This window comes from Octopus sinensis, linkage group LG3, assembly GCF_006345805.1.
Source record: "Octopus sinensis linkage group LG3, ASM634580v1, whole genome shotgun sequence".
Classification (NCBI taxonomy): Eukaryota; Metazoa; Mollusca; class Cephalopoda; order Octopoda; family Octopodidae; genus Octopus; species Octopus sinensis.
In genome coordinates this window covers 123,492,170-123,505,147 of record NC_042999.1, presented here as the reverse complement: position 1 = coordinate 123,505,147, position 12,978 = coordinate 123,492,170, and the positions used below count along the sequence as shown (strand labels likewise).

Here is a 12,978-nt window from a genome sequence, read left to right as displayed (position 1 = left end):
GGTGATGTGGTCACAGAAATTGTCTGACAGCCGTGACTGGGTTCTTCTGCTTGTGTGGCATAGTGCAGAGTCCTGTTGCTAGACATGTGGTCTTCCAGTAGCCACCCTCTTGGCTCAGGGCAGCACTAACACCACCAGGCACTTGATGTAGGCCTCCATGGTGAGGCCATGTGGGTAGATGAATGGATGCATAACATCGCTATCACTAGTGATCACTCCAAACATCATGATGTTGACTGGGTGTTTGATTTTCATCACTCTCAGTACATGACTTAGGGACATGGCAAGCCAATGGTTGTTCTGTGTGTTCACTATCTGTTTGTATTGGAGCTTCCTGCACAAATGCCACGCAGTAGTACAAGCATGTCGTTTCCAAATTTCTGGCAGAGAGAATTGGATCATGGTGATGCTTTTCCCACAGACAGTGCCCAACTGACCCTACTATACTGTATAGTCGACAAAATCAAAAATCTAGAATGGCGACAATTTATTTATCATGTCCTATATATATATATATATATATATATATATAAATAAACACACATGCACACATACACTAGCCAAAATAAGTTTAAGACTGATGATGACAGTTCTGTTCTTTCATTAATTTATTTTTAACAAAACTGTATAAAATTATTTTACTTTATACAGTTTATGTAGAATTTTTTTCTCTTTCAAATGATATAGATATTATATATCTTTCTGCAATTTGAATAATGTTAATGTGCAATTAATTCAAATGATTAGAAATTGTCATTAAAATAAGTTTAAGACCATACCAACATTATTTTGTTTAAATTGAAAATTTACAGCACAAAAGATCAACAAACAAAAATTTATTATTAGTATCTAGTTCCATAACATTATTTTCAATCTTGGACTTACGAGGGTGGGACATGGAGTTTCACAAATGAGCACAAAAATCACTTGGAATTTTCTACCATATTTACTCTTTACCCTTTTACTCTTTTACTTGTTTTAGTCATTTGACTGTGGCCATGCTGGTGCACCACTTTTAGTGGAGCAAAGCGACCACAGGACTTATTCTATCGGTCTCTTTTGCTGAACCACTAAGTTACAGGGACATAAACACACCAGCATCAGTTGTCAAGTGATGTTGGGGAGACAAACACACGCACATACATATATATATATATATAAATACTGGTCTGCTCGCTTAGCCAGCGGGGTGGCGTCATTTGAAGGCTAAAACAATGCGAAACGCATTGTGACCAGCGATGTGTAGCAACATCTGATAGCCTGGTCGGTCACGGTGATATATATATATATATACATACATACGACAAGCTTCTTTCAGTTTCTGTCTACCAAATCCACTCACAAGGCTTTGGTCAGCTTGAGGTTATGGCAGAAGACACTTGCCCAAGGTGCCATGCAGAGGGACTGAACCCGGAACCACGTGGTTCGTAAGCAAGCTACTTACCACACAGCCACTCCTACACCTATTTCTTCAGTAAAATTATATAATTGATTGTAAAAGCATTCCAGCATCATATATGAGTGTTGATCATTTCTACTGTTCCATGGAAACATGTCTGGCTATGGAAAAAATAGCTTAGTTAGTTAAAGCAAGAGTTGGTGACTGAAAAGGCATCCAGCAATAGATCTATCTTAACAAATTCCAGCTCATCCATACAAGTGTGGAAAAGTGGATATTAAATTGATGACGATGTTGATGATGATGGCAACGATGATGAAAACAGCAATGAAGATGTTGCTGCTGATTAAATTTAAAAAGGCGAAGGAAAAATTAGGAGAAGAAACAGTAATCACAAAGCGACTTAAACCACTTAACCTTGCTATGGTCCATGTATATTACTATAATGTTTCTGGTGCTGCACCATTTCGCACATGGCTGATTGGTTTTTGTAGTCCTTTCATAGTTTGATGACACTTTATATTCATCACTCTTGATTTTAAGCTGAAATTTCATCAAAGGCACTTTTGCCTTTCATTTCTTAAGTGTTGATATAATAAACAGTGTTGTGTACTGGAATAGAGTTACTGAGCTGTATCTTTCATTGAGAAACAACTGGCTTGTTGCCCGTTCAGAATAAATCAATATTATGTGTTGCTTCTGGTGATTGTGATCAGCCAATAGCCCTTATATCCCAATATTTGTAGCTTTAAATATATGACCCCTAATTTAAAGGAGTGAAATATTTTCCTACAGTCTCTTGGGGTAGTTCAAGTGAATATACATAAGTTTCTTCATTGACTTTTAAGTATAGTATTTCACTAAGACAAAACACTGTTTAATATCTGAAGTCAAAAATATATTCTTTTATATTTTATTAAATGCTGTCACCCAATTTCATGTCAGTGACAGTATTTTATCAATAAATTTAGTTAGACTGACACAATTAAGAAAAAAATTTATGCTCCATTTAATGAAGCACTAAATCTATTATTAAACTAGAATTGTTCACAAACCTCCTTTAAAGTTATTAATTTATGCTTTTATCTTTTACTTGTTTTTCTCATTAGTGGTGCACCAGCAAAAGTCAAACAAATAAGTCTGGTTCTTATTTTATCGGTCTCTTTTGCTGAGCTGCAAAGTTATAGGGACATAAACTGACACCTGTTGTCAAGCAGTGGTGGTGGGACAAACACAACTACTCACACACACATGCATTTATGCACAACATGCTTTCAAGGCATTGGTTGGCCCTGGGTTATAGCAGAAACAATTGCCCAAGATGCTGTGCAGTGGGACTGAACTTGAACCTATATGGTTGCAAAACAAGCTTCTTGACCACACACCATGCCTGCAAAGAAAACACTTATAAGACCATGTATTACTGCAGTAGTCCTCACTAATACTTGCTTTGCTTTCCTAATCTGTTTGTTTACACTTGTTCACATTTATTAAATAGAAACACATCTGATGAAGAATCCAAGTTTAATTCTTTAATTTATGGATAATGTAATATTTAAAAGCACATTTATTTTTAATTATTGTAATTAATTGGTAGAAGATTTCCACTGAATTGGAAAGAAAGTCTGTGACATTTAGCCAGCCAATTATAGTGTGTAACCAATCACTGTATACTGTTGAACTCTGTACACAAGCAGCTATTATTCTACAATAATGAAAATTATTGCAACCACCTTAACTATCAACAATCAGATTGAATACGGATGTAAGGCTTACACCTTTATGATAAGGAATTTGGGTAATAATGAAATTAAGTTGGATTGGTTTCTAAATGGAATTTCCTGCTATTCTTGCTTGTTAATGCATGATATCTTCCAATGTAAAGCAGTAAGCTGGTAGAATTGGACAAAGCACTTAGCAGCATTTCATCTGTCTTTCTGAGTTTGAATTCTGCCAACGTTGACTTTGCTTTGCATTGTTTCATAGAAGATAAAATAAGTACCAGCCGAGCACTGGGATTGATACAATTGACTCAACCACTTCCTAAAATTGCTGGAACCGTGCCAAAATTTAAAATCAATAATAAAAGTGAGTACATGTGTTGTGCAATTACTGGTCAGTGGTGTATGTATGTATGTATATATATATGTCTTCCTCATTTTCCCTATTTTTCTCTTTATCTCCTTATTCCTTTACTCCTGTCCTCTATGCCATCATTTCATTAATCTATATCCTTCTCATTTTGCCTATTTGTCTCTGATGACAGAATATCTCATACTCTGAGATATTCCAGAAACAGCTGTAAGACTTTGAATTTTTTCCAATAATAATAATGTATATGACTTGAGATGTTTGCCTTGCCTTAACGTTTGTTGTCCTCTTTAGCAATTATGTCTTTCGTTTTTGGATTTGGTTTGCAAGATTCTTTATATGAGTTCGTGTGTTGAAGCATATTCTGTTGTGTCTGGGGAGAGTCATTTTCTTTGAGTGTGAGTGTGTTACATAATAAGGCGCAAAAAGAAAATGACTCTCCCCAGACACAACGGAATTATATATCTGCTATATCAGAAATCTGTAATGGCTCCATAACTACCATCTCGACTACAACCTTGAAGCTATAGTAATCCGTTACAGCACTTACCTAGCATACTGATCGTTTAGATCACCTTTGGAATGTCATCATCGCTGTATGTGGCTGAGCATGATCCTGATGGAAGAACACCTTTCGTCTTGAAACCAAAGACGGTCATTTTTCTTCTAGTGCTGACTTGAATGACTGGTTGAATGACCACATCCAAGCTTTTCTGCTAGTTCCTTAACAGTTACGATGGGATTTTGTTCCTCCAGAGTTTTGCAGGACATCCTTATCGAGCTCTACAAATCTTCCAGGACAAAGTTTGTCTTCTAGGATGTAGCTTCCAGCTCAGAATTTCTGGAACCACCATTGTCACTGGCTTACACTTATTGTCCGATCCCCATATACTGCATTAATATTCCTCACATTTTACGTTGTGTTGTTGCAGATTGAATAAGAGAAGGGCACCCCAAAAGGTTGGTTCCTGATGCATTGGAAGACACTGTTGAAGTAAACCTGACTGTTACAGTTCAGGAACTAAGCACGGGCTTCAACATGAGCCATACCACCATTCATCATGTATCAAAGCTTGGAAAATGAGTTCTGCATGGTCCCTTTGCAGATAACCACAAGCAATGTCTTGACTGCTGTGCATCAATGCAATCTGATGGGCTTCAAATGCCTTTTTTGAATAGATTCATTACTGGAGATGAAAAGTGGATATCTTACCATAATGTCAAACAAAAACGTCAGTGACTCTGTCATGGTGAAGAGCCAGCTGAGTAGCCCAGAAGTAGCTTGTATCCAAGGAAGATTTTTCTGAGTGTATGATGGGATATGCATACAATAATCCATCATGAGCTGCTAGATAATAATTAAGCAATAACAGCTGATGCTTACTGCTAACACGTTTGAAAACATCTTTACAGCAAAAACTTCCATTATTAACAAACATAAAAAAAGTCACCCTTTATCATGATAACGCTAGACCTCACACTGCAGAGAAGAACAAAGATCTCCTAGAAATGTATACCTAGGAAATTATGCATTACCCCCAGACCTTGCACACACAGATTACCATCTCTTTGGAAGTTTACAAAATCATTTGAGTAGATTAAGATATACCTTAAGAGTAGAAGTGGAAAATGAGTTAATTTCGTTTTTCACTTCTAAACCTCAGGAATTTTATAAACATGGCATTAAAAAGCTCATTCACAGACAGAAAGTAGTCATTAGAGAAGAATAGTAACTATATTAACGATGGAAAATATCAGATATTGTTTTGTTTATTGTTTTTTTTGCCTTAAAAAATGGACAAATTTTGATTGAACCTGGTACATACATACTATACAAACGTGTGTGTGTGTGTGTATGTAAGTATGTGTATATATGCATGTATATGTATGTATATATATTTATGTATGTATACCCCCCTTCTCTAGAAAACGAAAGAAGCATCAACGCCTCACACTTGATCTTGGCACTATGTTCCCAACAGGTATGAATGAACGTTTTTGATATATATATATATATATATATCATCATCATCGTTTAACGTCCACTTTCCATGCTAGCATGGGTTGGACGATTTGACTGAGGTCTGGCGAGCCAGATGGCTGCACCAGACTCCAATCTGATCTGGCAGATTTTCTACAGCTGGATGCCCTTTCTAACGCTAACCACTCTGAGAGTGTTGTAGGTGCTTTTACATGTCACTGATATGATGGCCAGTCAAGTGGTACTAGCAACAGCCATGCTTAAATGGTGCTTTTTATGTGCCACCTGCACAGGAGCCAGTCCAGCGGCACTGGCAATGACCTCTCTCAAATGTTTTTTCACGTGCCACCAGCACAAATGCCAGTAAGGCGATGCAGGTAACAATCACGTTTGAATGGTGTTTTTTACCTGCCATCGCTATGGAGGCCAGCTTGTTGCTCTGGCAATAATCTCGCTTGTATGGTACTCTTAGCGCTCCACTAGCATGGATGCCAGTCATCGAATTTGATTTTGATTTCACTTGCCTCAACAGGTCTTCGCAAGCAGAGTTTAGTGTCCAATGAAGGAAAGGTACGCATAAGTGGACTGGTTACACCCCTGGCATAGGCCACAAGGTTATGGTCTCACTTGTGCTTGCTGAGTCTTCTCAAGCACAGCATATTTCCAAAGGTCTCGGTCACTAGTCATTGCCTCGGTGAGGCCCAATGTTTGAAGGTCATGCTTCACCACCTCCTCCCAGGTCTTCCTGGGTCTATCTCTTCCACAGGTTCCCTCAACTGCTAGGGTGTGGCGCATTTTCTCACAGCTATCCACATCCATTCTCACCACGTGACCATATCAGTGCAGTCATCTCTCTTGCACACCATATCTGATGCTTCTTAGGTCCAACATTTCTCCCAAGGCACTAACACTCTGTTGAGTATGCACACTGACATTACACATCCATCGGAGCATGCTGGCTTCATTCCTTGCTAGCTTACGCATGTCCTCAGCGGTCACGGCCCATGTTTCACTGCCATGTAGCATGGCTGTTCGTACACATGCGTTGTACAGTCTACCTTTTACTCTGAGCGAGAGGCCCTTTGTCACCAGCAGACGTAAGAGCTCTCTGAACTTTGCCCAGGCTATTCTTATTCTAGCAGCTACACTTTCAGCACACCCTTCCCTTCTACTGACTTGGTCACCTAGGTAATGGAAGCTATCAACTACTTCTAGTTTTTCTCCCTGGAATGTGGTGGAAGTTGTTCTCTGCACATTTTCTGCATTTATTGCTCCGGAGGATCTGCCACATAGAAAAATTATCTTCCCAGTTAGCCTTCACTTGATATTGCTGCCCCTCTTATGTGTCCATAGCTTATACTGGGTACATCTTGTAGAGTTTCTACCTACACCTTTTCTACAGATTGAGCAGGGCATCTAGCTGAAGGGATTTGTGGTTTGCCTGCCTTCCTACTTATTAGGACTTTGGTTTTAGCTAGGTTGACTCTAAGGCCCTTAGATTCTAATCCTTGTTTCCACACTCGAAAATTCTCCTCTAGTTCACATATATGTGTGGATATATATATATATATAATATATATATATATATATATGCGGGCATGGCTGTGTGGTTAGGGAGCTTGCTTCCTAGCTACATGGTTTCGGGTTCAGTCCCACTGCGTGGCACTTTGGGTAGGTGTCTTCTGCTATAGCCCCGAGCCGACCGAAGCTTTGTGATTGAATTTGGCAGGCGGAAGTTACTGCCGTGTGTGTACATGTACGTGTAGGTGCTTGTGCCTCTCCGAAAGAGAGAGAGGGATATATATATATATGTGTGTGTGTGTGTGTGTGCATATCTATAAATATATGCATATATATATATATGTGTGTGTGTGCATATCTATAAATATATGCATATATATATATATGTGTGTGTGTGCATATCTATAAATATATATATATATATATATGTGTGCATATCTATAAATATATGCATATATATATATATATGTGCATATCTATAAATATATGCATATATATACATATATGCATATCTATAAATATATGCATATATATACATAGATGCATATATGTATATGCATATCTATACATATATGTGTGTGTATATATATATATATATATATATATATATATATATATATGCATATCTATACATATATGCATATCTATACATATATGCATATCTATACATATATAGGTGCTGGAGTGGCTGTGTGGTAAGTAACTTGTTTACCAACCACATTGTTCCGGGATCAGTCCCACTGCGTGGCACCTTGGGAAAGTGTCTTATACACTCACAAGGGTTTGGTAGATTGAAACTGAAAGAAGCCCGTCATATATGTGTATATATATATATATATATATATATATATATATATATATATATGCGTTTGTGTGTCTCTGTTTGTCCCCCTAGCATTGCTTGACAACCAAAGCTGGTGTATTTATGTCCCCGTTTCTTAGCGGTTCGGCAAAAGAGACCGATAGAATAAGTACTGGGCTTACAAAAGAATAAGTCCCGGGGTCGAGTTGCTAAATTAAAGGCGGTGCTCCAGCATGGCCGCAGTCAAATGACTGAAACAAGCAAAAGTGTATATATGCATATATATATATACACACATACATAATACATATATTATTTATATTATTTGATTGAACACAACACATCCATTTCCAATTAAGTTTACCTTAATCTATATGTATATATATATATATATATATATATGTGTGTGTGTGTGTGTGTCAGGTCACTTATGAGGCTCTCACAAGTGCTACTGCTAACATGGAATCCAGTACAACCTGTTGCATGACCGGGCTGTTGGCAACTAGGCTGACGAGAGTTGCTACACACACAGACACACACATACACAGACCCATATTCACACACCACAATAAACTCTGGGACCAATCAAAAATGGCCCACACACACAAACACATGTATATACACACACACATAGAGACGTGCACAAACACATACACACACACACTCAAACCATTCTGACCTCTAAGACCAGTCCCAAAAACCATTGAACCATGATACACTAGCCCAGAAACCCCAAAAAATCCTTATAATACCACATTGCTCCTCCTTCCCCCACCCCAACTAACCTCCCACACTGTCCCTTAAAATAGCAAGCTTTCCTTAGCTGCACACAAAATAGAAAAAATGCCAAAAAGACAGGTTGGTTCCTCTCCAATTTTTTGTAAATTCTTAAATATATCTCCTTCTGTGTATGTGTATAAATATATATATATATATATATATATATACTACCAAACAAACATGATTTATATTGAACTCCTAATACTTTTTGTTGAATATTTTCTTAAATACTTTCTTGTAAATTGTTTTTAACATTTTCTTATTATTATCAAAGAATGTATATATGTGTTTTAATACTTTTGTGACAACCAGTACTTAACACAACAAAGCTTATATAAAGCTTTACATTTTACTTTTGACAATCTTTTTCTAAAAAAGTGAAACCGGTCAAGTGAATAAGCATCTTTAAAATTGCATTTTCCAACCTTCTTTCATATATATATATATATATATAGATAGATAGATAGATAGATATGAGAGAGAGAGAGAGAGAGAGAAAATGTTAGATACTGCTAAGATTTTTTTGTAGCAGCGTTAATTGGCATGCATATGTCAATTTAATTTGACTGAAAGCATTGTAAGTTCTTCATCTAACCATCTATATGTTCAACAGTTATACTGGAAGGATATCATCATCTTTACATTTAAATTGAGATGCAATTTTAAGTTTAAATATTTATATATTTATACTGCAGCATATACATGCATTCATACACATTCTCATATATCTAATACCAAAACAAACCAACCAAAAATGAAATATAACAATGAAGAACTTACGAGAAGGAGAGTAAAATTTTCTCAAAATTAGTATTGTTATAGTGCTTATACATAATTTATAGACAGCTCATATATTATGGAGAGAACTCTTCCGTCACAACAAATGAAAAGAAAGTACTTTATGAGAAACAAACACAATCCTCATGCATTTACTAACAAGCCAAAAGCATTTATCAAGGTTTCATGTATTTCTGTCAAATAAGAATTGAGAAAGCTAAGCCTATGACTATGTCAATGAAGTAGGATGGAGCTAAATGTTGGGTTGAAATTTGCTAAATATTTAATGTGGTATTTATAGTCCATTAAAGTGTCTATGAAACCTCTCAGAACCATCTTTGTTCAATAGCTGCTTCACAGCTTTCTGACTGTCCAATATAGAAGGCTGTGAAGGAACTCTTGAACAAAAGTTGTTAAAGTGTTAATCCAGTATTTACTTGTAAAATTTTAGATTACTAAAAATAACACAATAACAACTACTGAAAAGTAGCAACGAAAACTAATAGCAGGATACCCATAGTCTTTTAACTTTTACTTGTTTCACTTATTGTACTTTGGCCATGCTGGAGTATTACTTTGAAAGGTTCTGTTAAACAAAGCAGCCCCAGAGATGGGGTACAAAAACAAGGACATACACACTATTGATATATATATATATATTATATATATATATATATATATATATATATATATCCGTAATAATGAAGGGTGAAATTAATTAATTTGGAATAATTATCAATTACACCAAGTAGTCTTCGGCATGTAAAAGCCTCATTCGAGGAAAATTTAAGTAATACTAAGCAATAAAGGGTTTAGCAACGAATTGCCTTACCACATACCGAATTTAGAAATAGCAGTCAAAGAGTTATAGCTATTTCTTCTACTAAAAAGGGAGATCTCAGTAAAAACAGCAATTGGAAGGCAGACACAAACAGGTAAGAGAGAATGAATTGACGGCAATCTATCATACATTTTTAAGTTATCTACGGACGTACGTTTCGAAATCAAGTTTTTAGGAAAGCATAAGAATTAAATATTAAATATTAAATAATTCTATCTTACCGAAACTTCTTTTCTCTTCAGCGTAGAATACTATAATCATAAATGATTATATATTAAATTTTGAGATACTAGAAGGCACCAACTCAACTCAGTATCAGAGCGAGCTAGATTGCCGTCAATTCATTCTCTCTTACCTGTTTGTGTCTGCCTTCCAATTGCTGTTTTTACTGAGATCTCCCTTTTTAGTAGAAGAAATAGCTATAACTCTTTGACTGCTATTTCTAAATTCGGTATGTGGTAAGGCAATTCGTTGCTAAACCCTTTATTGCTTAGTATTACTTAAATTTTCCTCGAATGAGGCTTTTACATGCCGAAGACTACTTGGTGTAATTGATAATTATTCCAAATTAATTAATTTCACCCTTCGTTATTACGGATAACCATATTTTATCTCAGTAGATGACCACAGCATCTTGTTTTGGCTACACGCGGGTGGGAAGGGGCTGGTGACACAATCGTTTCATTCACACATTGAATTTGGTGATACTGGTTGCGGATTCTAGCTCGCTCTGATACTGAGTTGAGTTGGTGCCTTCTAGTATCTCAAAATTTAATATATAATCATTTATGATTATAGTATTCTACGCTGAAGAGAAAAGAAGTTTCGGTAAGATAGAATTATTTAATATTTAATATTTAATTCTTATGCTTTCCTAAAAACTTGATTTCGAAATGTACGTCCGTAGATAACTTAAAAATGTATGATAGATTGCCGTCAATTCATTCTCTCTTACCTGTTTGTGTCTGCCTTCCAATTGCTGTTTTTACTGAGATCTCCCTTTTTAGTAGAAGAAATAGCTATAACTCTTTGACTGCTATTTCTAAATTCGGTATGTGGTAAGGCAATTCGTTGCTAAACCCTTTATTGCTTAGTATTACTTAAATTTTCCTCGAATGAGGCTTTTACATGCCGAAGACTACTTGGTGTAATTGATAATTATTCCAAATTAATTAATTTCACCCTTCATTATTACGGATAACCATATTTTATCTCAGTAGATGACCACATCATCTTGTTTTGGCTACACGCGGGTGGGAAGGGGCTGGTGACACAATCGTTTCATTCACACATTGAATTTGGTGATACTGGTTGCGGATTCTAGCTCGCTCTGATACTGAGTTGAGTTGGTGCCTTCTAGTATCTCAAAATTTAATATATAATCATTTATGATTATAGTATTCTACGCTGAAGAGAAAAGAATTTCGGTAAGATAGAATTATTTAATATTTAATATTTAATTCTTATGCTTTCCTAAAAACTTGATTTCGAAATGTACGTCCGTAGATAACTTAAAAATGTATGATAGATTGCCGTCAATTCATTCTCTCTACCTGTTTGTGTCTGCCTTCCAATTGCTGTTTTTACTGAGATCTCCCTTTTTAGTAGAAGAAATAGCTATAACTCTTTGACTGCTATTTCTAAATTCGGTATGTGGTAAGGCAATTCGTTGCTAACCCTTTATTGCTTAGTATTACTTAAATTTTCCTCGAATGAGGCTTTTACATGCCGAAGACTACTTGGTGTAATTGATAATTATTCCAAATTAATTAATTTCACCCTTCATTATTACGGATAACCATATTTTATCTCAGTAGATGACCACATCATCTTGTTTTGGCTACACGCGGGTGGGAAGGGGCTGGTGACACAATCGTTTCATTCACACACATTGAATTTGGTGATACTGGTTGCGGATTCTAGCTCGCTCTGATACTGAGTTGAGTTGGTGCCTTCTAGTATCTCAAAATTTAATATATAATCATTTATGATTATAGTATTCTACGCTGAAGAGAAAAGAAGTTTCGGTAAGATAGATTATTTAATATTTAATATTTAATTCTTATGCTTTCCTAAAAACTTGATTTCGAAACGTACGTCCGTAGATAACTTAAAAATGTATGATAGATTGCCGTCAATTCATTCTCTCTTACCTGTTTGTGTCTGCCTTCCAATTGCTGTTTTTACTGAGATCTCCCTTTTTAGTAGAAGAAATAGCTATAACTCTTTGACTGCTATTTCTAAATTCGGTATGTGGTAAGGCAATTCGTTGCTAAACCTTTATTGCTTAGTATTACTTAAATTTTCCTCGAATGAGGCTTTTACATGCCGAAGACTACTTGGTGTAATTGATAATTATTCCAAATTAATTAATTTCACCCTTCGTTATTACGGATAACCATATTTTATCTCAGTAGATGACCACAGCATCTTGTTTTGGCTACACGCGGGTGGGAAGGGGCTGGTGACACAATCGTTTCATTCACACATGAATTTGGTGATACTGGTTGCGGATTCTAGCTCGCTCTGATACTGAGTTGAGTTGGTGCCTTCTAGTATCTCAAAATTTAATATATAATCATTTATGATTATAGTATTCTACGCTGAAGAGAAAAGAAGTTTCGGTAAGATAGAATTATTTAATATTTAATATTTAATTCTTATGCTTTCCTAAAAACTTGATTTCGAAACGTATGTCCGTAGATAACTTAAAAATGTATGATAGATTGCCGTCAATTCATTCTCTCTTACCTGTTTGTGTCTGCCTTCCAATTGCTGTTTTTACT

General features: G+C 36.0%; 1 long non-coding RNA gene across 1 annotated transcript in view; it reads left to right on the top strand.

The window, feature by feature from the left end:
• The window catches only part of LOC118762800, a 45,348-nt gene that overhangs the window by 12,367 nt on the left and 20,003 nt on the right, over positions 1-12,978 (top strand). The window lies entirely within an intron of this gene.